General features: G+C 43.3%; 1 protein-coding gene and 1 long non-coding RNA gene across 8 annotated transcripts in view; one reads left to right on the forward strand and one right to left on the reverse strand.

Annotated features, from left to right (window-relative positions):
- Positions 1-27,998, forward strand: part of ULK4 (unc-51 like kinase 4) — a 591,366-nt gene that overhangs the window by 502,075 nt on the left and 61,293 nt on the right. The window lies entirely within an intron of this gene.
- LOC144294086 (uncharacterized) lies at positions 817-27,364 on the reverse strand. Of its 2 annotated transcripts, XR_013361491.1 has the most exons (4): positions 27,026-27,364; positions 25,846-25,940; positions 3,101-3,333; positions 817-1,126 (listed from the first exon to the last, which is right to left on the reverse strand). It is a non-coding gene; the product is annotated as an uncharacterized LOC144294086 (long non-coding RNA). The 2 variants fall into 2 exon arrangements; XR_013361490.1 differs by lacking the exon at positions 3,101-3,333.

Below are 27,998 nucleotides of genomic sequence, written 5' to 3' on the forward strand. Positions count from 1 at the left end.
TATACCAGGCTTTTAGGGTCACCGTTTCCTTTAATCACCACGTAAAACAATTGATATGCCATAGGGTCCCAGCACTTCCCCATGGTTGCCGAAGATGCCTGAGAAATAGAAGAGGCTTAGATTCTGTTGGTCACTTGTACCCCAAATCCCTGCTTGCCACTCATGATCACACCTTTTGGTGTTCCTGTCCCTTCTCACCCTGCAGGCTCTGCTTAAAGCCTGCACCTGAGCCTTCTTGTTTCATCCATCAGCATTCCACTTCTCCAGGAATGAGGAGGGAGCATTTTCCACCTGCTTGCTACCTGAACTGCCAGGCCTCATTCTGCCTTGCACCTCATTTCCCAGCTGTCCTCACCCCTTCCTTTAGCTCCTGCTCCCTCAGCCTTGGCTCCTACCCGCGACCTGAACCTGCCACTTGCACCTGCTCACCAGGCTCTCGGCTCTAATGGGTTTTGCCTGGTTTCACCTCGCCTTCCACACCAATCCTGTCTTCCTTATGGACCACCTAGACCAGAGAAACATTTTTCCTCCTTAGCTAACAAAATTAAATCTTTATTTTTAGTTTCTGATTGTATAGGTAACATGTGACTTTTAGTCATAACAATTTAAGTGTTACGGAAATTATTTAAAAAATTAAAAATCCCAGAGAAAGGAATCCTATGAAACCTACCGTCTCACAACCACCCTTTTGCACCGGCTTGTATGGCATGGAGTTTTAAATCTGCTTGGTCTACAATTAATAAATAGTGGAGACATAAAGGATATAGTTGCTGATGTTATGATTTATAATGCTGCCACATCCCTAGAGCTGTAGGAATGATCACATCAGAAAAGAATAGTCAGAATCACTGACAATTCAGAGAAAAGAGAGATGAGCAAGAGACAGGACACTAGACAATATACATCTGACGATAACAAATCAAATATATTCCTGCCAGGCAGCTCCGGGCCTTGTCTGTGTGTCTGACACATCCCGATGACTGTCACATCTCAATCTCATATTCATAGGACCTGATGTTCTTTGAGTGATCCTCTTTCCTTTATAGAAAAATATGGGAAGTCACAGTAGAGCCAATGAGCAGTTGGGCACAGGGAACATAAGGGGACAGGGCCCCTCTGTGGTGGCCTGCAAATATGAACACAAATTCAATTATGAAGGTCATGACCTATTTTTCATCTCACCAAGGTTAGAGTGATAAACAATTTATGCGTAAGGGAAAATGGCTTGATAGTTAAATGAAATACCCAGGTGTTTATCTAAAAGATGCTGTGGGATATCCTTGGGGCTAGCAATCTGGTTTGCATAGAGTGTCTGTTCAGAAGTTTTCTGTTTTGAATTTGATGACATTTTTAAGCTAGCTGTTTCATTTTAGCATACCCAGTAATGAAATAAACAAAGTGTGAATATGAGACAGTGCTAGTTAAACATTTATACCAGCCCTACCCTGTCATTTCTTGAAACTATTAAAATGTAATGTTTTTATATGAAATCATTATAAATTTATAACAAGTCTAATCTGTGGTGATGCACTGTTCCATGGACTGTGAATTATTGTTCTAAATTTCGGGTGGCAGATGCTTTCTCTGAGTGATGGTGCTGGGATGATTAGCTCCTGTGATGCAGTGTAAGAATATGTCTTTAATTTGCATAAAACACAAGTGCTGATTATACAGTTTGATTTGAGATCTTCTACAATATTTTTCCCAAACAACAATCTTGACAATCAGCTCTCTTACAATAAGGAAGTGCTGATTGATTATGAATACTGCCCTGAAGACTTTCTACCCCCAAATCTGCATTAAAAATGTATCCATAGAGACGATGACACTAAAAAACATCACTAAGTCCAGGATGGGTGCAGTAATGAGCTGTAAGCAGAAGTTAGGTTCTGTGAAGCTTTTGCTGAGCCCAAGGGCACGCAGTTTGGAGGTTGGGATTCAACCCAGGATTGGATCCCTCTTCTCAGGGCAAGTCTTAGATGTGGGTAAACCAAAAGCTACCATTTCTCAGGGTGATTGAAGAGGACTAGGAATGCTTTCCACCTCAAAGTATCTCTGTCTTCCCTGAAAGTCATCATCTGTTCCTAAAATTCTACCACCAGAGATCTCTTTTGGGGGAACAGGCTCTCCTTAATAGGTAGGCACTCTTGGAAAGTTGTTTTTGCCATCAGCACAGTCAGTTCATTGGCAAGTAAGAGTTTTCTAGCTGCTTTCCAATGTGGTGGTGAGCTGAGAGCAACTCCTTCAAAAATGATGAACATAATAGGAACACATCAATGCTTTGATACATGTATTGGGGGAAGGGAAAGTCAGTGACCCAAATCACTGGGGAAAGGAGATCCACAAGGTAAAAGTGAGGTCAGCTAGCTATTCTGGATTTCCACAGTATAACAGAGGGCAAGTGTTTACCTGGAAAGGCCCGCACAGTAGTTCTTTTCTACAATTATATGTGCCTGTCATGAAAACAGATTTAGAAATTAAGTTATACTCTAGTAAACAGTTTCTTTGTTGGGCTGGCAGATCTGCCTCAGAGTGGGGTCCTCATTTCCTGAGATTCCAGGAGCCTTGTATAAGCTGGCCTCTGTCAAGCTTTTGCCTGCTTCCTAACTTAGAAGCAGAAAGTACAATAAAGAGTACTTACTATATGGTCTTGACCTCAGAGAGCTCCCTGTCCTAATGAGCAAGAAGCATGTTACCACCCAGTGTTTGTAATTTAGGAGGTAAAATCAAAAACTTTAACAAAAATGAGAATTACCTGCAAATGTGCTCCATAAATGAGATAGGAGAAAATGAAACCATTAAAACTTATTCTCCGTTGAAATCTCTGAAAACAGATTTCAGAGATAGCCAGAGAAGCTTGATTTGTAGTGGATGCAATTTATGAAAATGGCAGCCAGTAATCCTTGGGAAATAAGAGGCCCCTGCCTAGTCACGCCTTTTGGTAAAAGGAAATTGGTCCTCGTTGTCTCATAAGGCCCTCCCTATGAGATCATGATTCTAGCACAGCCTCTCCTCAGGCACTGTGGACTGATGGGAGAAGAAGGGACCACAGAGTGGCCAATGATGCACCCAGCATGGTGCCCACAACGGGATTACATACCCCAGCATCCCTTGCATTCAGATTCTAGCTGCTTGTGGGAACACATATATGTGAGATTCTGGGTTGAGTTTCCTTAGGAGGCAAAGCTGCCTTTTCCTCTCTTTGCCCATTTGCCAGCTGGATACAGAGGGCTCTGAGACCCACCCATGGGACAGTGGAGCCAGAAGGTGGAAGGAGCATGTGTCTCTGAGGTACCAGGTAGCAGGCGCCTTTTGAAGCTTGTGTTGAACCATCTGTTAGAGGAGACAAAAGTAAACTTCTAGGCCCCTGAGATTTGGGTGATGGGAGTGGTTGGGGACTGTTATTTCATCTAGCATCATTCTGGCTAATGTAGTAGGTTAACCCGTGGAAATAAGTTGGAAAATTGTAACACAGTCTTTCCTTGTTTTGCTTTAGTTATTATTGATTTCATGTCCAGTATATAACAGATTGCTCATCAAATACATCAGTACAAATTTGTGCCTGTTTCCCCAGCCCTTTGAGTGAACATTATCTGGTTTATACTCAGCGAGGTAGGTCATTGCTTAGTGGAGCCAAACCCTGCTTGTTCTAACCAATGGGAACTTGATGTCCAGAGAGGGTTCTAAGAGGGGGAGACCCAGGAGCAATGAACACCAAGCTTCAAATTTCACAGAGTAAGCAGGAGGCAGTATCCCTGGAAGAGGCTAGAGTCAAGTTGTTTCTTTGATTCCCAAGCCTAAAGAGGAAGGTTACCATCTACTGCTGACATTGAAAGCAAGTCCAGCAGAGTTAAAAGTATGAGAAAGCAGGGCAAGAGGCAGATTCCAAGTTCCATGGGCACCATTTTGACACCCAGTGGGTAGAAGGTGCTGCAGGTCTAGTTTGCTTGAGATTTGAAAATGGATATGCCCTACTTTCTTTTGAGCTGCCCTTGTCTGACCTCAAAGGCACACACATTTCCCTCTTAATCAGCACCTTAGGTTAGGTCCCTTGAGTCATTTGCCTTCCTCCACGACCACCAACCTCCTGCTTGGACTTTGGGCTCTGCAGAGATGAGCCTGGGAACCTAGTCTAAAGGAGTAGGGTAGGTTAAGAGCAGCTAAGCTGCTCTCCTGGCCAAATCAAAAGGGCTCTGTTATGATTGTTAACTATTTTTGGCTGCTTCTTGGTGGTCAAAGTGTCCTAAACCTGGGACCAGAGCATGGGAAAAATGTGCTTATACCTAAAAGAGCGGGGTCCCCAAAATATGAAGGGGCCAGGGAAAGCAGTGGCTAAAAATGGGGACCCCAGTGGCAGGACTAGTGAAGACCTCAGGGGAACACCAAAACTTAATATACAGAGTTTTAGCCTTCTTTTTAAAATGGCAAATTCCTTCTGAAACTCTCAGTGAATACTATTATAAATACTAATCAAGTCGGTGATGCCTTGAGGGAGAAAGGAAGGAAGAACAGTGTGTGCTGTCACCCTCACCATTCCTCGGTGGCTACAGTGATAGTTGGAGCATGGATGGGGGAGGGAGTCAGGGATCCCTGAATCCAGGTGGTAACCGGAGCCTTGCAGAGATGCCTACAGCCTAGTAAAGAGCACAAGACCACAGCCAGAGAACATGACAGTCCAGAGACACACCAACCCCATTCTTCAAATACACTGGAGTGATATTTGTCAGTCTTTCATCATCATCATCATCATCATCATCATCATTATCATGCATCCAAGGGAACCTTTTGAGACACTTTTTTCTAATTGCCTCTTGCTATTAAATTTTAATACTGCAGACATTCTGCCCTTCTGTCTATCTGGTGGTCCCTGGGAGAGCCATAAATCACTGTAATATCTAAGATTTAGTCCTGCCCCTACCAAGAGCCAATTTTCACCTCTTTTGGATCAATATCGCCCTGTTGAGAATGTATGCCCTAGAAGGTGACTCAGAAAGGAGGGAAGGTCAGTTCCAGTGAATGGGGGTGACCCTGGTAGTCACAGTGGACACAACACAAAACACACCTATCCCTCTGTTGTGGAGATTCACATGTGGTAGGGAAGATGGCTGTATTTGAAAAGACAGAAGCTTGGGTTTGTCTCCAAGGGAAAGCTTTATGTCTAAGTAGCCAGTAAGGCTCTTATAGCAATATTGGGGGCAGAGGGAGGACCTGGGGGGGATAGGGGGGCATCCATGAGAAGAGAAAGAATGAAGCACTGCCTATCAGATACTACTCTAGAATGCCTGGAGTTTCTAATTTCTAATTATTTCTAAATACATCCTGGAGGAATTGGCAATTATGCCACTTTTCATTAGCTGAAACTGGATGCAATTCTTGGTGTATTTCCAGAAACCAGGCCACAGCTTTTGTCCATCAGATGTGTATTGTTTCAGCTCCTAGTTTGACTCTTTTTGTGAAGAAGAAAGGGCATAAGTCTCTGCCTCCACACACCCTAGCACCAGACCTTCCACCAACAATCCCACGGAAGTATTTCCTGCTGTGCTAACTTGTCTTTTAGGGGAGCCAAGGCCTTGACTCACCAGCTTCTAAAGGGTTTGGTCAAGCTGTGATACAGAGTGTAAAGTTCTCATCTAGTGCCCAGAGTTTATGGGCTTTCCAGAGAATAACTCAGGTGGCTTGACTTGTCATGAGTCCAGAGCACTCTGGTGTGAACTGAAAAGGAATACACCTGAAAACAGCTGAAAAGTAGAAGTTGACCATGGAACACTTAATTTTGGCCATATGAATGAGGAGAATCTTTCATTACCAGGTCCTACAGCTCCTATTCCTGGTGCTCCTGAGAAGTCGTGTGCTCTTTTGACTGAACTTCCATTCTGGAAGAGGAGCCTGCAGGCAGGTGCTGCAAACGAATGGCCCAGTGCTGGAGGAAGAGGCCTGGTGGCAAGGTCTCCAAAAGGACCAAGCCTCATTCATTTCTCTGCAATAGGCAATCTGCACACATCTGGAAACAGCAGCCAACACCTTTGGGGGCTTTTCCTGCTCAGACTTTAAAATGGAAATTTGGATTTCTGGATCTTTTCAATGATGACCGAGGCAGTTCCAGTGAGGGGAATCTTGCCAAACTCAGACACTTCTTGAAAGACATAGTGAAGAGTAAATGATGAATTCATCACAAAGAATACAGGATGATTCTGGTGTTACTTGATGCAGGCTTAGCTTTAGTTATACTGTTAAAACACTCCCCTTCCCCGCCCCACACGCCCACCTGGCTATCCTGCACCAATACCATAATTTCAGTTTCTTACTCAAGCTAAATAACAGCGAGCCTTCAAATTGAAGTTTGTTCTTAAGCAGGATCACTTGTGGGGTTTATATGTTCAATAAGCACATAAAAAAGATAGTGAAAGCTACATAATTCTTTGTAAAGATTATTTCTACATTGTGTTTATATTAAGGAAATAAACTTCCAGTGAAATATAATTAGTTCTATGAAAACTTTGTTTCTGCTCATCACATTTTTCTGGAGAAGGGATCTATAACTTTCATTCTTAAAAAGGCCCGGGCCTTGGAATAAAAAACAAGAAAAATAGAATCAAAAACAAAAGATGGAGAACATGTTGCTTCCCTGGAAGGGAGACAGAGATAGCTGAGTTAGAATAGTACAAAATGATTCTTTCAATCTACACTTTTATTATCTTCTCAGGTTAAATATGGGAATGCTAAAGATGATGGATAGTAGGTTTGCCTAAAATATGGAAAAAGATCTGTGTTTGTAAAGAAATGACTTTCACAAATCACATTTATCATAATGTAGTGTTAAATTTTAAAATGTCTACCATGTGCCTGGAAATATACCCATGAAATATCAAAGGAATTTATGCCCATATTAATAATGGCAAGATGGACAAAATAATCTCCATCTTATTTTTCACAAAGATATGTGTGGCCTTGACAGTGGTGCCATGGTGATATTTCCTTCACTTTACAGAGGAAAAAAAAAAACACATGAAGAAAAATTATGCTATGGCATTGAAAATGACAAAAAGGAACCTTGGGCCCCACATTCCATAGTGAGACACCTCCAGGGAGAAACTTCTCTGCCTTATATGTGTTCCCAGAGCTCCATGAGGTCATTAGTTTTATGCTCATATTTGATAAACAGAGTAGGGTAGCAAAGATTCCAGTTTTGCCCTCTGAAGTCTGACTTGGCTCCTCCCAGAGTCCAGTTCTACAGGAAGGGTAGGACTTTAGAAGCCACTGCTGCTGCTTACTACTACTACTAGCAATCATATTACTGCTGCTCCGACAACTACACCTCCATGTCCCTCTCAATCACATGCCCGTGATGTGATGGGTGCTAGTGAATGGGCCAGATGCAGGAGGTGGAGGCAGAGGAGGTTGGCTCAAGTCCATCCTGTGTGGAATGGACTTGGAGACAAGCTCTCAGCAACCAACCAAGATAATCAGGCTTCCTTAGGATCATCCCAGAGATCTCCAGTTTCTGAGTAAATATTGTTCAGCAGGTGCTTTTCTTTTTTTGCTCCTGGTCAGATGGCAAGGGTCTGTGACTGCCTTCTAAGAGTTACATTAGATATGGAGGGAGGAAGGATGGGTACTTTTGTTGTTGTGGGAAAAATAAGCTCCATAAATGATACATTGGATGCAGGGGTATATGGACTCAGGAGGAGTTCAGCCTTCCATCTCCTGTGACCATTAGTCTGGCCTTAGCCTTGGAGACCCTCTGGTCTACCAGGTGTGCTAGACTGCAGCCTTGACTGAAGACTTCCACCACTCCATCTCTATGCCATAGAGACCCGTGTCATAGAGACTGATGTGGGGAAGTGTGAACCCACTTTGGTCACAGCTTTATGAGGCGCTTCACTTCCTCAGGTCTTTCGGTTCCAGGTAGGCTTGCAGAAAGTGTTCGCATCTCTGGGGTCTTCCAAAAGCTGAGGACATAGGGTTCTACTGCACTCTGGCAAGGCTCAGCCAAACCCTATTTGTTCATACCTACTGATTCAGATGATGTTGAATCTAATAGGTGAGTAAATTCATGAGTGTGGACACTAAGAAATATGATGCATTATATTGCATGTTGAATCTAATAGGTGAGTAAATTCATGAGTGTGGACACTAAGAAATATGATGCAGATGTGAGGGACCTCTATTGACCTCTTTTGATTTTTTCCTGCGTAAAAGTACCCATGCTCAGAAGAGTCTCACAGTTACATTTGCCTTTGTGTTCCTGGGGCTTGTAGTTTATGTGCTGCTATATTTCTTTCTCTTAGAGTATAGTGTTCTTGGGGCAGCATAGGGAGTGGGACATAGAGGCAGAAGGAATTTTAGCAGTTTGGGCCTATCTGAGCTCACTTAGCCTCTCTGACTCCCCATTTCTCCTCTGTAAAACAGGGATCCTAATACATTCATTCTAGAATTATTTTGAGAAATAAAACAGTGTAGTAAATAAGGCACTTGTACAAATCCCCTGGCATTTGGCTGACAAACCAAAGTGGTAGCTTTTGCCTTAGTCTCTAGGGCACCTTGTTTTGGGCCCTAGAAATGTTGGATTGTGAACACTACTGCTGTACCAAAACTTCATTCATATCTGAGACTTTTATTCTTTTCTGCCTTTTCTCCATGAATTTACTTTTTTAAAAATTAAGTTTTTATTTTAATTCGTTTAGCTAATATTCACAATAATATTAATTTCAGAAGTATAATTCAATGATACATTGTCCACCCATCTCCCCTCTGGTAACCAGCAGTTCCATGTAGATAAGAGTCTGTTTATTGGTTTGTTTCTCTCTTTTTTTTTTCCTTGGATCATTTGTTTTCTTTCTTAAATTCCACATATGAGTGAAATCCTGTAGTGTTTGTCTTTCTCTAACAATGTAGTATTTGTCTTTCTCTTTTGCTTATTTTGCTTGGCATTATACTTTCTGGATCCATCCATGTTGTTGCAAATGGCAAAATCTCATTCTTTTTTATGGTTGAATAGTATTGCATTGTACATATATTTAACCACCTCTTCTTTATTCATTTATTAATGGAAGTGATCACTTGGATGTTTCCATAATTTGGCTATTATAAATAATGCTGAAATAACATAGGGGTACATGTATGTGGTCTAGTGGTTAAGATTGGTGCCTCCATCCATTTACTTTAAATTTTACTAAATCAACAAACCTTCCTGCTTATAGCTTGCCAATACCTTACTGCTCATGTAGGGAGCAGGTACTGATGGCTGTTGTAAATCAAGCCATGCCCTGGGGTCACCTTGTATTTACCCTCCCCTCGATGAGCCTAGAGTAGATGGCACATGCCAGCAGTATGCAATTCAATGATTCCATTGGGATGAGAGGCTCCTTTTTTCTGCAGATACTAGGGCAGGTTTCTTAGGTTACATGTGAGATGAGTTCAATACATGTGTAGGATTTGGATATACAGAGGTGGAGGGAAGAACATTCCAGAGATGTGGAATGGCATGAGAAAGAATATGGAAGCAGGAAAGGGAGAGCCATATATAGAGAAGGAAAGGAAGTCTCAGACTGAGTGTTAAATGCATATAAGAAAGGAGGAGGAAGAAATGGAGTTGGCAAGATCAATCAGAGACTGGTCTGGAAGGAGCATGGCCATCTCTTGATTTTTCAGAGCCAGGGAAAGTACCCATCTTATTCCCTGCAGTGTTTTGAGCTGTCAGGCTTCACCTAATTTTTAGATGAAGTCTAAAAAGTCTATACTGGAAGTCTATACTGGAAATATTCAAAATGAGAATTCTTTATTTTATGATTCACCCAAAAAACGAAGAGACATACTAAAGGCTTGAAAGCAGTTATATACATGGCAAGACTAGTTAGCACGTGTGAGACTTTGGAATGAGTTTCCTATTGGGATGAACTTTTTTTTTTTTTAAGATTTTATTTATTTATTCATGAGAGACAGAAAGAGGCAGAGACACAGGCAGAGGGAGAAGCAGGCTCCCCTGCAGGGAGCCCGATGTGGGACTCGAACCTGTAACTCCGGGATCACGCCCTGAGCTGAAGGCAGATGCTCAACCACTGAGCCATCCAGGTGTCCCTGGGATGAACTTTAAAGCCGATGTACTGTGCCTTTGAACTCAGAACTGCAATGATGGCACTTGTATTTAGTGCCTGTTCTGTTCAGGAAAAAAAAAAAAAAAAAAAAAAAGTATAAATCCTTACTTGTGGATTCTGTGATTTTTTTTCCCTGAATACTTGTTCCTATGTTTAAAAGGGGGGATTCTAGTGACTGAATTCTGTAATTGGAGTCCTTTGAAGATAAATCCTGAGTAATGACTCATGTATTATAGGTTATTTTTAAGCCATTAGAAAAGTTGGAAGCTCATCAGAAAAAGCAGTGAGTCTATATGCGACAGAGCCCTCAAATCCAGATGACTGACTTGCATTCTTTTGTCATGTTCAATGTAGTATACTTAAAACTACTTGGAAAATGATTTTTTAAATGAATTATTTTAGAACAAGAGAACTCAAGGATGTAGTAGCCCTACTTGCTGTCATCTTTTTCAATTATTTTACTTTAGATTTCTTTTCTACAGCAAACACACACAAAAGTACTTCTTATTCATTTTGTAATTTATTAAAGAAAGTCATCAATAATGAAAATGAACAGCCAAAAGCCTGAAAATATTAAACTAAGCATACAAAAATTAAATAGCAGGACTCTTCTCATTGCCCCACTAGCCTCCCTCCTGTCTTCCCTCACTCCTCCTGTGGACTTGCCTCTTGCCCCCGCTGGGCCCCACATCCAGGCCTCCGATAGGAACACTGAGCCGATGTTCACTGCGCTCACCTTGTGCAGAGAAAGAGTACCAAGGACCTCAGTATGTGAAAAATAGAGCACATGCTCTTTGAAAAGGAAGCCTAGTGTTCCCTGTGAGACATGAGCAAGAAGACGCTAGGAACTCTCAAGAGACAAATAAAATGAAGTCCTGACAGTCATGATGTGTCCACCCAAGAACAGTGGGCCATATAAGTGGCAGGAAAGTGCATCCCAGTGAAAGTATATGCCATGTCCTCAGGAAATGTTTATTGAGCACCTGGGGGAAGCATCATACTGCTCAGCTTAAGCCCATCGGCAAGTTCCCACTGCCTCTCCATCCTCCCTCCCTGTACTATCACTGCGGCCACTCTGGCCACCATCAGCTCTCCTCCTTGGCCATACTTTGGCTTGTCTTTGAGTTATCCCCTCCACCTGGAACATTTTTCCCTCCCAGCCCTACCCCCTGTCCTCCCTTCTTGCCCCAGCACATCACTGCTGTCTCTGCAGGTCTCCACTTACAGTTCTGACTATAGGGAGGTAACATCCTGTCCTTACCCCATTGTAACATTTCATGTCATTGTCATGTTTGGCTCCTGCATGCAGACCGCATGGTTTTTGGGCAACTGTCTTGTTCACACCCCACTAGCTGTTAACAGAGTGCGTGAAACAGACATAGAGGACATTCAACCATCCAGAAGAAGGGAAGACAGGACAAGGGGAAAGACAGAGGCAGGAAGAAGGAGGAGAAAGAATTGAAATCCTGCATGCGATTGAGCCAGGCACAGGAAGTAAAATTTATATAAAAATTCCCTCGGCCACAGGAGCTCAAAGCCTAGTGGGAAAGAGAGACTTGTACTAAATTATTAAAGATGCAGTATGAGAAAGCATTGGTGCACACCAAGTGTCCTGTCCCCGCAGGATGGCTTCTGAGTATGAGTGAGACCTTGCTGTGGATCTCAGGATAGTGGGCCCTGGAGGTCAGGCAATGAAATTGCCCTGGATGGAAGATTGGCCACCAAGGTTGCCAACCTTGGTATGGCCCCAGATGTCCACAGGACCCTCCTTGCTTCCAGGGGGGAAGCAAGCCCTGGGGGGCTGGATCAAGCTTTATATAGGGACACTGAGGCTCTCTGGGCTTACCTGCCCTAATTCATGGGGAAGCACAAGGGGCCACCACCTCCTGATTCCTGCAGATACTATCTCTTGCTTGCACATGGAGGGGCTCCCAGCTTTCGCGTGGTTCTGATGAGCTGCTTGAGGCCAGAGGGTGTACCTTCTACCCAGAGCTGGCCCAGCTTCTACTGTTGGTGTGATGCTGCTAGGAGAACGCTCTGGGCAAATAAAGAAAAGCTTATCAAACCTAGGCATTAACAGATGTGATCTTCTTTAAAGTGTTTAAAAATAAAAGGCTAATATAAGGTGCCCCAAGTGCTGTCCAAGGCAGTAGCTGTTCTTCCTGTGAACTGTGTAAAAGCACAGAGATAAGCATACCAGCTCTGCTGTGGGTCCTCACTCTTATCTTGTCCTGGGTAATCTCCTCCCCGGCCGGGGTGGGAAAGAAAAAAGCTATTGAGCATGAGGCTGTGGGAGAAGCTTCCATGGCGGCAGAGGGTTATTCATTGTTCTGTACAATTTATATGACCATAGGAACTGGTGAGGGTTCAAATTAAAACAAGACTACAGCCTGTTGGAGGTTTGCTTTTTTGTCCATTTGGCTCTTTACTAGGCAGGAGTTGCTTGCATATTTCTTATATGACTTTAGGTCTAATGACAGTAGCAACAATCCTAATTATTAGGAGCCCCTAAATCAGCTTTAACTGCAACATAGATGAGGGAGATCTAGTAGAAACGTCACGCTCTATAGGGATGCAACATGAAAGCATTAGATTGTAGCACAGTAGGTCAGCTTTGTGGGCAGGCCTCTTCCTGTCCCATCTGCTCTCTTGCCCTTGGATGTGAAGTGGCTGTGGCTGTGCACTTCTGATATGGCTGCGTGTTGTAACCTGGCCCCGTGCACAAGAAGTCAGGTAGGGAAGTTTGCTTCTGAACCCTCAGCTCATTAATGCACGCTCCCCGTATACTTCTGTACTCACCGTTGACCTAGCACTTCAACGGCAGGAAGGAAACTCACTAATCCATGATGGCAGTTTATTCTCCTTCCCCCACATCTCAGCACAAACCACATTGAAAGTATTTTTTTTCTCCTAACGTCACCTAATTTAACACCCCAGCTAAAAATTCCATGCTTGCCTGGCTTTTACTATAGCAAAATTTGTTTATAAATAGTTCAGGGAATGTTCTGATATTAGAGATAGTTCTACAGATGCTTCAGGTTCCATTTCATTTCCAAAACAAAATGAGCCAACTCTCAAGTACATTGTTACAATTCATCTAGTTATTTGTGTTGATCTTCTGAGAGACAAGCATCATCCTTTACAGGGAAGTAAAATGTGGGGATGCTTAGCAGTGCTTCCTCTCATGGAGCCTGCAGGACTGCCATCAGTCAGTAGTCCTGGTTTCTTGACTGTGGCCCCCAGCCCTTCATTGGTCTAGTCCTTCTTTTTTCTAGCCTCACCACAGGGACTAGTCAACGCCCTACCACCGATTCTCAGGAAGAGTAGCCCAGAGGCCAAGGCACAGACATGAGAGGTCTTGTCCACTACACTGTAAGCAGGCCAAAGAGTGAGGTGGGGTGAGGCGAGTAGCTCATGTATCTCTGTGGGTCTGTCCTCCTGTACCAGACCCTGCTACAAGCTGGTGGTTTTCTGCCTAAACCTCTCTGATGATAACATAAGTGGGAGAGAAGAGAGAAAATGAAGATCTTGAGGGATGAGGTTATTTTCAGAATTTCCCCTTTCCCTCAGAATTATAGGGCCTAAAAAAATTGACAGGAGAGGCAAATTATGTGCTTGGTGACGATTGCTTGGGCACATATGTCTTCCATGAAATCAGTTATGATATAATGATAGAGCTGGTTGCAACATCCATGCTTCTCTTTTTGAGTTGCTGTTCTGGTCTGGGCATGTTTCTGTAGTAAGGGAAGCTCTCACAGGTGGAACGGTGGTGGTCAGAACCCACCTGGTCTGTCTTCATCATGCTTGATGTGGTGTTGCCAGGCTAGCTCCTCAAAAGAGATTAGTCACTAAATAAAATCACAGCTTCACACCATGTCCTTTCCCTGAACTGGGCCTATCCCTCCCCTCTCGCACCATCAGCTATTGCCACAATAATGCACAGTAATATAACAAACTACCCAGAGCTCCACAGCATCGCACCAATAAGCATTTCTTTCTGGATCATATGTTGTGGGTCACTTGAGTTCTGCTGATCCAGGCTTTGGCCCGGCCCACAAGTTGGATCCAGCTCTTCTCTGTTCCTCAAGGCCAGTGGACTAGTCAGAGCTGGGTCCTTTCAGGCAAGCGGCAGAAGCACAGAAATCTAAATCATGTGAGTACATTATAGGCTTCTGCCTGTGTCATGTCCACTAACACCCCCCATTGGCTAAATCAGGTCACATGCTCAGGCCCAAAATCAAGGAGATGGGAAGCATCTCTACCCCATGAAGCCAAATCAAGTCACATGGCCAAACCCAAGTGAATATTTGCTGAACAATAACATAAACTCTCATATCATCACCAGGCCTGGCCACATAAGGTAAATCCCATATCAGTCATCCTATTTCTGTCTTGTTGCTTATACTGAAACATAACCCTGCCTATGTCAACACCTTGATGGTATAACCACAGGATTGGTAGGAGAATGAAGAGCTCACATGTTGGAGAACATGATCTAGATGCAACAGCAGTTATAATGCTGGCCTGGGATATTCCCAGCAGTGGGCTGGTATAACAGACAGGCTTCCATTTGGAAATTGGAGGAGGTTGGTCCTATACTCAGCTGAGGAACCATCCTTAGCTCCCACTCAGTAAACTGTCTGTACTCATGCCTGTCTCCTCCTGGGAGGCTCTGATTGCCTTCCAGAGGAGAAACCTGCCCCTTTGTCTCCCATGTTTGCCACTCATCCCCACCCAGTTCCATGATAGCCTCTCAGCAAACACCTATAAAATGGCAGAGGCTTCAGCTTTGTGCCGCAGGTGGTTTCAAGTATGAACTCAGGCTTCTTGTTACATCACTTTAATTGTAGCACATTAGAGATGGAGATACCTTTAGAGATCATCTAGTTCAACACTGTCCTGTAGAACTTTCTACAATTGGAAATGTTGTAGATTAGTACTATCCAGCCTAGTAGCCATTGTCGTAGGTGGCTGCTGAGCACATCAGATGTGTCTGGTGGAACTGAGGAACTGAATTTTAACTTTATTTAAATTTAGATTTACATTTAAATGGCCATACATGGCTCATTACTACCATATTAGACGGTTTCCCTCATTGGCCCAGAGTAGACATCAATAGATGGTTCTTGAATGAACGAAAAGGAGAGAAATGACTCCTACCTGACATCATCAGCAAACTGGTGGCAAGACCCTCCGACATGGACAGACTGGCCTGGATGTGTCCCCCACACTCCACTGCCTCTCTGAAGCCTGTATCTGTTCGCAATTATTTGGCCTTACTTCTTTACCTGTAACCATCTCACAACATCTGCACACCTCGTGGTCAGGTAGGGTGGAGTGGAGGATGGAAACACTCAACCTATTTTTCTCTCTTTAGTAATTTGAAGACTGAGCATCAAAAACTCAATAAAACATCAAATAATTTTTACACAGTAGAAGTAATATATACTTTCCATCCAAATTAAAACACAGACTCCCAGCAATTTAATTATGCAAATGTGATATAAGCAGCAGCAAAACAGTGTTAAAGGGGAAGAATGAAGATGGATAAGTTAAAATTTCTGGTGACATTTTCCTTTCTACTTTCCTCTTTTGGTTAATATTATGCTGATTTTCATGCACTGCTTAGGTGGATACTTTATTTCTTTGTGATAAGTGCTTCTGCAAATTTATGCAAATACTACTAATCACTGTTGAGAAAACCAGCAGCCATTACAAGCCCTACTGCCCACATGTGTTAGGCAGTGGCACTAGATGAGTCCTTAGCCATGAATTTGATTAAATACACTGGTAAGCAAAGTTGTATGTCAGAAAGGACTGTTTTCCTCTAGCTGCAAGGAGAATTCTAGATTCTAAAGTATAGTTCCCACCTTTGTTCTTTGGAGGCCCAACACGAAAATTGAAGAGTAGATATAGACTGTTGTGCTCCCGCCTCCTAAGAGGAGCCCCATTCCCAGGTCCCTTCCAGTCAGAACCTGTCTTAGGGTGGGTCCTTCAGAAATCGACTCGCAGGTGAGGATTTGGGTTCAGTTAGTTTATTAAGGAAGTGCTCTCGGGAGAAACCTGTGAGGAAGGTGGAAGCATGAGACATAGAAGGAAAGAAAGGCAAACAAGCTTGGGATCTCAGGCAGAGTCCCATGGTGGGTGGTTTCACCCTGATTCCACAAGGGCCACTGGATGGCCCCTGAGACCAGGGGACTGGGCTCCATATATGCACTCCATGTCACTCAGGTGCAAGAGTCATCCTGAGGCACTTGCTGCTCCCTGGGAGTATGGGTAGAGCAGATGTAGGTCAAGGGCAGACTTCTGACGGGAGCCTCGGGGCCAGGACTGTGGATGGACACACACAGACCAGAGGGGATGGGCAGAGTGTTGGCTGTATCCACCAGAAGCTTACCCCAGGTTCCTGCCCACAGCTGGCACCCCTACCTCATGCATGGCTCTTTCTCCAAAGCACATGGTGTCTCTTCCCTGGAGTTCCCCTTGGTCACTTGAGAGCTTCCTGGTACATTATGTCCAGGCAACTGGGATTTGTTGCATAATGGTTTTTGTTCTATCCGATCACATTGGTATTTTTATAGCAGTCTTCAGGGTTTTATACAGAAGGTCAGCAGAGGAGGGAGTCTGTAGCAAGCCCAGTGCAGAAAAGTGTTCCACTTGAGAACTATTCATGGGCAAGGCCAGCTAGTAAGGACCCCACATAAGCCAGGAATTAAGTTTTGGTTTTTTTCTTGGCACCTGGGAATTTCCTGGGCATGCTGCAGGGAATGCCCCCTTGTCATGCTGAGACCTTTGGGGCTGGACCTCTGAGCAGCAGAGACAGCATCCAGCAGGAACTTCCTGCTGTATCTGCAGCAGCCTCCCCATACCTGTGTCACTGTTGGGGAGCAGGGGGCAAATCCCAGGTACCAGGCACCCTTATACTGAAGCACTCAGATCCTATTGGAGAAAAATTGGAGCCCTCGATACTTTCTTCTTATTTACCTTCTTTCAAGGAAGGTGTTCTCTTTTTGGCTCTGTGCAAAGCAGAAATGCTATTTTGAAGGTGAACATAAAAGCTCTCTTGGCAAAGAAATTGCTTTGTTCCATTTGAGAAAGCTCTCTGCCTTTGAGAGAAGAAAAGGTGTGGGGCTCTGAGAACTTGATTAGCTCTCATCATCTTTCCCTCTGGTTTCCAGGGACGAGGCTAGACAGAAAGACTCACACATTCTCCCCGTGGGTCTCTATGTCCCCTCATCTCAGAGCTTCAAGGGCCACCACATCCAGAGCTGCCTGAGACTGGGATTCCTGTTTAGATGGCAGACCCAGAGGGCTGAGCCTCTGGTTCATGCAGGGCAAGAGGAACTGTGTTTGCACTTACTGTCTGTGTTTGAGGCTGGTTTGGCTGCAAAGTGGCTTTGAAAATCCCACCTTAGGAAATGAGGCTGGCAGCGCCTCAGCACATCATGCAAAGAGCATTGTAAACTATAAAGCGGTGAGCAGTTTCATTTGGTAGTGATGCTGATGAACTCTGGGCCACAGGGCCTCAAGATACTATGTGTATGTGTGTACGAGTTTGCGCTTGTGCACACATGCATGCATGTGTGTATGTTTGCATGTGCTTTGTCCTCTTCTAGCAGAGAGTGTTTGGTGGCAACATGCCCCTCGGGTGCCTGCCCTTCCCTCACCCCACCCAGCAGAACAGGGGAATTGGGGAACTCCCTCCTCCACACAGGCCCTTGACTACAGTAGTGACGGGGGTGATGACAGTGGCTCCTATGCCTGAACTTGTCCCTACCTGCCCCCCAGCCCATGCAAAGAGTCTGTGAGAATAATGTCAATTTTATTTTACCAAATTTTTTTAAGATTATATTCATTAATTTGAGAGAGTGTGTGTGTGAGAGAGAGTGAGAGAGTGAGCGAGAGAGAGAGAGAGAGAGAGAGCAAGTGGGAGGAGAAGCAGTCTCCCTGCTGAGCCAGGAGCCCTACCCACGACTCTATCCCAGGACCCTGAGATCATGACCTGAGCCAAAGGCTTAACCATCTGAGCTACCCAGGTGCCCCCAAAATTGCCTACTCTTAAATATGCATAAAAATACATACTATATGGTAGCACTTTACAGGCCAGACATGTAAAGCTGGAGCCTTATCAGGATTTTGAGTAAGAAGAAGTGGATTGGCAGTTGACTCATTATGTACACGTATTCTCTCTGAGCCTCAGTTTACCCGTCTAGAAACAGGACTAAGGCCTGGGTAGAAAGATTGTTTGATGGTCCAACAAGATGATATTTGATAAGCATGAGCTGTAGAGCACTTGTCATATGGAGTTAATATCGTCCGCGGCCTCAGCAAGGTGGTTTGTAGCCACAGTGCAGCCCCTTCCCCTGTCTCCTGGATGAGGAAGCAGAGGACCAGACTCCTCCACACCGCCCCCCCCCCTCCCCGAGCAAGTGACGGTGGGGTTGCAACCCCATGGCTTCCTGTGCAGGGCATCCCACATGCTGCAGGTGACGCAGGGGTGGCTGGCCACCCAGAGCCCAGTCCTGCTGGGTGCCAGTCGATGCCAGGCTCTGTAACTGCCAGTGCTAGAGACCCACCTGAGGGCTTTAGTGACGTAGTCACAGGAGGGACAGACCGTGGATGTTTGTAAAGAAGAGTGGACATGGATTGGGGTGAAATTTCTCCCGCACCTTTGAGCCAGCCCCACGCCTGCCTGTACCATCAAGTCCTCTCCTTAAACCTCTAGAGTGTTGACTCCCTATCCTTGAAACCTGGTGAGAAGAAACTGATCCCAGTAACACTGGAGGAAGTTTCAGAGGGGGTTGAAGTTCTACCACCATAATTTCCTGTTGCATTTCCTTACAGGCTTGAAACTTCATATGGGGGCACCTTTAGTGCATGCTATTTTCTGAGAGCCTTTGCTGGCTGTTCTCTCTGGTACAGAAAGTGTTTTCCTCCAGAGGCAACTTCATTAGTGTGGAGGTTTTCCAGGTAATAGTACTGGGATCCTGCTGGGAGTGCCCGAGGCTGGGACTGGTGAACTGAGGGAGCCCTGATTCCCCCACTTACCCTCCAACGAGCTGAGAAAATCTGGGTGGAAGCTGTGCTCCTGTGCTGGGTGGCAGAGACTGTATCTGCATTCAGCTGACAGAGCTGCTTCCTTCTGCCTGCCCTCCCTCTGCATTTCTCCCTCTCTTTCTCTCTCTCCCCCTCTCTTGTTCTTAAAGAAGCCTTGTCCTCAAAGAAGTTTGCAGTTTTTCCTGTTCTCAAGTTAAGTATTTCTTTATAAGCAATTTGGAGCATTTTTTATTTGAGTGACCTCATGTTGATATGTTCCTTTCCATTGATTGATTACATATTCCCCAAAAGCCTTGGGCTAGACAACTCTTAAATATCTAAGATAAGAAATAATGTGAGATGAGAAGGTCAGTGAGGTTCAAAGACCACTACATCTTTTCTTTCGGTCCTCACTCTTCTGACATCCAACTCCCTTAAATCTTATGCTTCCAGGACACACCTGTTTTGCAAGGACCAATTTCTGTAGCGTAGGCTAGCATTACACTAGCATTCTTTGCTTATACTCATCACAGGCCATAATTTTCTTAAATCTTGTGGCATTAGTGGTTGTAACTTTTTTTGCAAGAGGGAAAAAGTCTTTCATTTTGTCTTACCATCTCTTGAATTTTTAGTGTGTTCCCAAGAAACTATCAGCTACCATCAAGCCATATTTTAATAATTTCCAATCTCATTAAACTTGATGATACAAAGATGAAGATTTTCTTACCAAACTTGTTAGGGATTCATTAAATAAGTGACAATAGAGATAGATAAATATTCAAAGTTGCTGATTACTTTTGTCACCAGTTTTTAAGTCCTAGGTCATGAAATCTGCTGCTTTACCCTCAGATCATCTTACCATGAAGTTAGCCAGCATTAAAGGCCTGAGCCTTAGGTCCTAACTCAAATTAAGCTAACTTACAACTGCACGCTTAATGAGCATGTGTAATAGTGCTGTTTCATGATTTAATTATCCACTCTACTTGTCTTGCAAGGAATACTATTATGAAGAAGGAATTGGGTGCCATTGTTAAAAATACCTTTTAAAAATCATGTGACAACTGTCCAAGTTTTGTTTCTCATGTTTGTATAACCAGCAGTTTCCTATCAGTATCAATTTCCCTATATTGCCCTTTTTCTCTGTCACCTTCAGTATTAGAAATTTTCATCCTGCCTTAAATTCTTGGTCCCAAGGAAATGAGCCATCATTTTGATTGGCCCTTTCCCCTCTAGCTATGACATTCCAGAGCCCTGTTCAGTTTTTCCTCCCTGTTCTGTCTGAATCTTCTTTATTTCTACTCCTTCAAAGGATGAATGAAAACAAAAATTAATTAGACGTGAAACTCTTTTTTTTTTTATGATTTGTAGTTAATTCTTTTCCATAAGTCTTCAAATCCATTCTCGTTTTTAATACATTCATCTCAGATATCTATCCTTAGGCAGTAAACTTCAAAGACCCAGAACTGGTTCTTTGTTTAAATGGTATGTGGCCACACAAAGGGACTTCCTGCCACCCCTTTGGAACATGTGTGGAAGTGGAGGGGTGGCAACAGAAGAGGGCCCAGAGAAGCACCTGCAGAGCTGCATCCGTGTCGCTGCCCACAGCTCACCATACCATGCATTTATGGACAAGCACGGAACCTCTAAAGATGGGTAAACCAGGTGTCTCTATACATTTGTTTATATGTGTATATTTTCATACCCTACTCAGAAAAATAAACTGTAAAAAAATCCCCCAAAGTAATTGCAGAGGTCCAGAAATGTAGAGCTCGAAGGAACCCAGAATAGGTGAGATATCTTCTGTGTTAGCCAGAGCTTGGGATCCCCCCAACATGACAGGGGGAAACAAAGAACCAGGTGGCCAATAGGACCTCAACATACTCAACAGGCCTCCACCTGAGAGTAGATGAGGCAGCCTCTCAACCCTATTCACAAAAATAATTTTAGCGAAGGTTTCTGTAAGTTAAGCCTTCTCCAATTTGCAATACCTTTCACAGACCTCCCATGTTCCGCCCTCTTCCCATCACCATAGCAACACATTTCTAATAAAGGAGGAGAGGGGAAGAAGCAATTTTGCAACAGTGACCTTCCCCTACTCTCAGTTTTGTCAATGCATGTGGGGTTTTCCTTAGTTGTCCTGTCCTGTGAACTTATATTCTCCTTTCAAGATCTTATGATCTTATAATAAATAGTCCCCGTCCACTAAAATAGGAAAGCCAGGCCTGGAAGCTTTAGTAACTTGGCATTCATGGTGTATTTTACGCTATACCTGTCCTAAATAGCCAGCATCCCAGCCCTCTCTGTCCTGTGCAGCAAACAATGGAAAGTGAAATAGCTCCTGCATGGATGACAAAAGGGAACCATTTTGTTTTAGACAAAAATGAAGGTTATCATAAGATGGCAATCTCCTTCATTACCCTAGGTAAGGTAGGAAAGATTTCTGAATTTAAAAAAAAGTGCTGGACACCAAGACAAAGAAAAAGGAATGTAGGCTAAGGCGGGTGGAGACATCTACTGATTTCACCTCTTTCCTCAAGCACAGGCCCGGCATAGAGCCCCCATTTCTGATTGGGTATCTAAATTCTCTGCACTAATTTTTTTTGTTTGTTTGTTTTTTTTTGGGGGGGGGGCACATCTCCATTGAAAACGATGTGGAAAGTCTCACAGTCATAGACAGAAATGAGCAGCAACTGTAAACTGATTCCTGTCTGTGAATGCATGTATGTTGAGGCCATGTACATTGTTGGGTTTTGCTCTTATAACATTAACTTCTGTAGATCCCACTGGCAGTCAGTTTGCAGTTTGAAATGATCCAGGTTACACTTGTCTGCATGATTCTGTTCAGTGCATTGATCTGAAACATATCTCTCTGGATGATGTCCTCACAGTTTATTCTGATTGATACAGTCTAAGATGGAACCTTCCGGAAAGATTCTTTCTTGCGTTGTCTGGATTAGGCATGGCCATGCACAAGTTATTCAGAAGTGTGTTATCATCCTGCCCTGTGGATCTCAACACACAATGCTTTGCTTGAAAAGAAAATGGTTTCAGAAATTCCACATGAGATGACTAGAAAGTATATTTAAAGATTGATTAAAGTTGGTTTAAAGGTTGATGCCAACCTTGCTAAAGAAAGGATCTTAAACGATTTTTCCTGCCACACCATCTGGCCATCCAAGCAGCAAAGGTGCAAGCTTAGTCGTAGTCTATTGAGCAGCCAAGATTTCTAGCTTCCAACTAAGACTTGTCACTGGGAAGATGGGAAGCTCTAAATATTGTCCTTTTGTACCACTAGTGTCATTGATCATGATGAAATCAAGTTGATTCTTGCTCGGGCTTGACTGTTTTCCAGAATTTTCTTGAAATCATGTGAATGTTTGATTGGAATTCACAAATGGTGATAAGGCCCCCAGATTTGCTTTATAATGGATTCCTTTAGGACAGATCATCTTTGAAAGGGAAATGTAGTCTGTTGGTTTATGTTTTATTTGTTTCCTATTGGCTGGAGAATTTCTGCTTTCTGGAGGAACAGGCCCACAGGCCATACAGTGGTCATGCTCAGATTTCTAGCAGCTACTAAGGAAACAACCAGGAGATTCTAAGACCCCAAATCCCGAGATCTTATTTCACTTAATTATGATCTTGTACTTCTAGGACAGGTACATTTTCACATTGTATTTTATTTTTAAAGACTATTTGTTTTAGCTTATAGAAAATTTGGAAAGACATTTAAGAGGAAAGAAAAATTATACCAGGGATTCCCTGGGTGGCGCAGCGGTTTAGCGCCTGCCTTTGGCCCAGGGCGCGATCCTGGAGACCCGGGATCGAATCCCACGTCGGGCTCCTGGTGCATGGAGCCTGCTTCTCCCTCTGCCTCTCTCTCTCTCTCTCTCTCTCTCTGTGACTACCATAAATAAATAAAAATTAAAAAAAAAAAAAGAAAGAAAAATTATACCATACTCCCAGATAAATTTGTTATAATTTTGGTGTATTTTCTTCTAGTAATATGTCTACTTGTTCCATATTAATGAATATTTATCACTTGCTTTTTATAAGGCAGATTATAAGGAATAATCTGAGGTTATTAACAGTCAGTCAGAGATCAGTGGAGTTACTGGGGAACTCTCATTAAATTCCAAATGGAGAAAACAAAGTACTAAGAAATCTATCTCCAACAACTTTCAAGAGTCTACAAATCTGGCCTGGTTGGGAATGAAGAGGAAGGTGGATTGCAGAGAAAAAGTTTATTTTTCCTTTGAATTTATAAAATAGTTAAGAAAACGTATAGGTAAATATAGAAAAGGAGGAATCCTAAAGGACACTGTGACATTTTTGTTACCCTGGGATTGGGAGTGTGGACAGGAAACAAAAAGCATTAAGAATAATCTTAGGTACACATTTTTCTTCGTGTTTTTCCTTTTTTTTTTTTTTTTTTTAAGATAAGAGCAAGGAATGAATGTTAAACAGGTTTTATTCTATAATTGCACACATTATTAACCCAAGAACACTCCATTTTCTTTAGGTAATTGGAGCAGATTAGCTGTCAAGAACCCAGGAGCACATGCCCAGTTTGAATTGATTTGCCCAATTGTTCTGCTCTCTTGACGAGTCCCTTACGTGTATCACTGCTGTGCCATTTCCTCAACTGTTGGCCCCAAGGAGACAGTCCTGCCTGACTCAGTCAGGATAAACGAGATCTCTTACCCTAATGAATGGTTGCAGGCCTGACCCATAGAGCTAACCCATACCTAAGTTTGTCTGAAGGCAACTCCCTTCTTTTACCCAAATGGCTGCTGTGACTGAAAGAGTTCATTAGAAAGTTAAATGAAAGCCAGAGAGCAGGGACCTGAGGCTGCTTCTGTATTTTTATGAGAGGGATTTATGCGTGTGTGTGTGTGTGTGCGCGCGCGCGTGTGTTTTTGTTACATGAGCAAACCCTTTCATCTTTGGGAAACTACCATGCCAAATGCTAAGCTCCAGATCTTGGGGACCACCCTTGCCCCCAGAGATGGGCAGAGTTGGGCCTCTCCTCCTGGCTTCCTGTTGCACCCTTGCCTCTTTTCTTTCTAGTCTCTGTAGCCACTGTGAGCATTAGCAGCAGGGCTTAGCAAAAGCTCAGAACCTCAGACTCCTTCCATGGCCATGGCTGGACTGCTTCCAGGCTTAGTTAGCTCTGTTGCCTGGTACTACTCCGCAGTGAAATTGTGGGCATCGAAGTACTTTAAGCCACAAAGTGCTGGAGGCAGAAGATTCTTTGGAACATTTAGATGACTTAGGGGTCAACAGACCTCTTAGTCCATGGTTTGGCTCTGAGCCTCTCACTCTGCACTCTTCACCTTGATGATGCACCTGCTTCTTGTAGCATCATTGCTTTTCCACTTACAACTCGGGTCCCTGCAGCCTCATTCCTGGATGAGTTTGTAGAACAGTAGGAGAATAGTTAGACCCAACCTGACTGGTTTTGCCTATAAGAACTGCCAAGGTAAGCATTGCCTGAGGAGTGGGGATAGTACGTGAGCAGTGGCCAGCCTTGGGAGATGACCAAATGTGCTCTGATTGCCAGATAATTTGTAAGACTTGTAAAAAGTAGTCACTATGGGGTCCATTTCCTTGCAAAAGCAAAATCAAGACACTTGGGGAGAGAGATAAGCTGGCAGAAGTTGATTGAATGGAACAAGGGGGAAATAGGCATGCTAGGGATTAGAGACACAGTCCTTGTGCTGGCCAGTTCTAATCTCTGACATTGACTCTAGTGCACCAAGTCCAGAAAGCTCAGTGACAGCAGGATTGCAAAATCTGTGGCAGGAAACAGCTCTTAGCCTCAGGGCATTTAACTGTCCAGAGAGGAAACACTGGTCTTGTGGAGTTAAGGCCAATTAATGTGATATTAATCTGAAACATCTTCATGCTCACACAAATTAGGGAACTTGAATTCTGGCACTTATATTTTAATAATCCTGTATGTTTCTATATTTTTAGTCCCCAGTGCAATACCATTTGTCAAATCTAATATGCTTTTCCAACAAATACCCCTTTTTTTGGGAAGAGATTTATTTTTTATTCAAATGGTTTAAAATCCTAACAGATATATAAATAAAGGTGTCTATTGCTATATTATCTTAATGAAAACTTGGAAATAATCTAAATGTTCATCCATAGGGACCTATTATGTAAATGTTGGCCCATCTATATGATAGAAGACTATCCTGTTCTTAAAAATAATATGGTGCAACTATATGTATTGATAGAAAAAGATGCATATGGCATTTGGTTGCACAGGTGTATTTATAATAAGATTTCATTTTTATAAATATTGACTATCTATGACTAGATAAGGTTAGAAATGAGTCCATAGGAATAGGCATCAAACCATTAATAGTGTGTCCCGATAAAAGTGTAAGTTGTAGAGGCAAAATTTCATTTTCTTATTCATACTTATGTGTATTCATCCATAGCATTTAAGTTTTTTATAGTGATGTGGGCTTTGGGGCTTTTTTTAGAATTTAGATTTTCTTTAAAATAAGCACCAGTGGAAAGAAAAAGATCCATGAGAGCCACCAGATACTATAATTTCCTTAAACTAGATTCACTGCTCCCCAGGTAGAGCCAAGAATTTTAGAACATCTGAAAAAAACAGAGATTTTAAAGTAGCCAAAGTAGCCATTTGAGGTCCCTCATTACCCTCTATTTAAGAATTGGGACTGTTGATACATACAACTTGGTTGGATTTCAGAGACGTTGTGCTGAATCAAAGAAGCCAGTGTCAAGAATAGGATTCCATTTATCTGACACTCTCAAAACACCATCACTCTAGGGACAGAGAAAGAGAAGAGATCAGTGGTTACCAGGGTTTGGGAATGGGGGCAGCAGAGGGAGATTGTTTCTGGCAATGGAACCATTCTGGATCGTGATTGTGGCAGTGGTAAATGCAATTTTCATGCCAGAAACCATAGAACTATATACGGAAAAGTCCATTTTATTCCATGCTAATTAAAAAAATTTTCTTAGGCAATGAAATAAAGGAACAGGCAACTGAGGAGGATCACATGTCTGACCCCATGTAGGAACGTGGCCATGGTTTTGTCATTGTTGTCACCTGCATATTTGCCACTTTGTGGGACTTGCTTTCCTTGGCTGAGTCTCAGAGGCAGCCTCCCCTCACCTCTGTGCTTAGGGCACCAGTTCCTCCACCCCAACAACTATAACAGATTGTCCAGTTTATGTCTAAGCAAATGTGTATGCCTTCTATGGAACTTCTTCCCTGCAGTTTCCAAAATTAGATGAATCTAATTTTGCTCTCTGACAATAAAATAAGGCCAACCCAGATACATCTGTTTATCGCAGTCAGATCTCTGCTCTCTCAGTGTCCCACATCTCTTGCTATGCTCCGGGTTTCGAGACCCTCCAGCTTTCTGGTCTCTTTTGTCTGAAACCACATTGGCCAGAAGTGAGTGTGCTCTGTCTGTGGGCTGGCAGTAGAGGACGGAGCTGGCCAGCTCTCTTGCCCATCCTAACTCAGGTCTTTGGTCAGTGGCACTGATGATCACATCACTGTCTATGGAAACCATATGGCGCTGTGGACACAGTGTGCAAACACCATCTTTTCACACCTGCTGCTACAAAGCCTTATCTCCCTGCGGTATTCACAAGTAGGTTCTTCGTCTTTTGCTGCTGAATTGCACATTTATCCTGTTCAGTTATATTATCCTAGGATGACCACCCTGAACTATCCAGACCCCTGTGGGTGCTAACATCTGGCATACCCACCATCCTTCCAGCCCCAGGCTCAGATATGCCAAGTCTTCATCTCTGTCAGTGTCACCCCTCTTTCTAGAAGACTTGAGGAAGGAAGACGCCAGAGCTTCATTCTGCCCTCCCGGTCAGCTGTGACTCACTGGGAGAGCTTGTTCCATGGGAAGAGAAAAGCCATGTGCCCTTAAGGTTTCTTCTGCCCGTATTCCCTTCTGAAAAGATCCTTGGTGTTCCCAATATTGTCACTCCTTATATGTGACTGTTAATTGTATGCCTTGATGCACTAGTTTAGGCTGGTGGGGCAGGATGGCGCCACATAAATACAAGTTATCGTCCTAATTGGCATCACTGCATACTTAAGCGGGTTTGAAACCTTGAGGCCTTCTCTGGCACTACATGGGTGTGTAGTTATTATGAAATTACTACGCATCTGGATGTCTTATTTCCATAATTGCTTCACTTGAAAGGTGACTAGTGGCCTGTTCTAGAATGAGAAGGTGTTAATTATGTTAATAATCAGGAATTCTGAAGCAGCTTCTCTGAGTGAGTGCCGGACTGGTGTGGGTTCCAGACGGTATAGAGAAAATAGGCAGCCAGTGACCTGATGCCAGTGTCAAAGCAAATGAGACACTATAAAGAAATGTGAGAAAAAGGTCTAAAGGAAAAGCAGGTTATCAGTGGCCATTGAGGCAATTTTTTGGTCTGACTAAAAAATACACATGATATAATGAGCTAAATTAAATAGATGAGAGATTTGGTGCAGTTTGCTTCAGAACAAAGCGTTCTATGGACTTTGTCTATCAAAATACCTTCTTCCAGAACATTGCTTAAGATGCGAAGGTAAATGGAGAGAGTGCTAGATGTTCTGTTTTCTCCCTGCCCGCCCCCCCAAAAACCAGCAGTTTATTTCCAAACCCTTTAAAAAAAATCTCATTTCACCAAAAAATAAACAAAATAACTCAGCCCAAAGTACTTATCAAGAACTTGGAAACACCAAGATGGAGATCCTAACATATAAATGCAATGTTACCAAACACTGACCTCACTGTGGTCAGGTAGTCAGGTCAGTAGTTACTCCTAAACTGCTTGATCAAGACACTGCATTCAGTTCAGAGT

Source organism: Canis aureus, chromosome 22 (genome assembly GCF_053574225.1).
Source record: "Canis aureus isolate CA01 chromosome 22, VMU_Caureus_v.1.0, whole genome shotgun sequence".
NCBI lineage: Eukaryota > Metazoa > Chordata > Mammalia > Carnivora > Canidae > Canis > Canis aureus.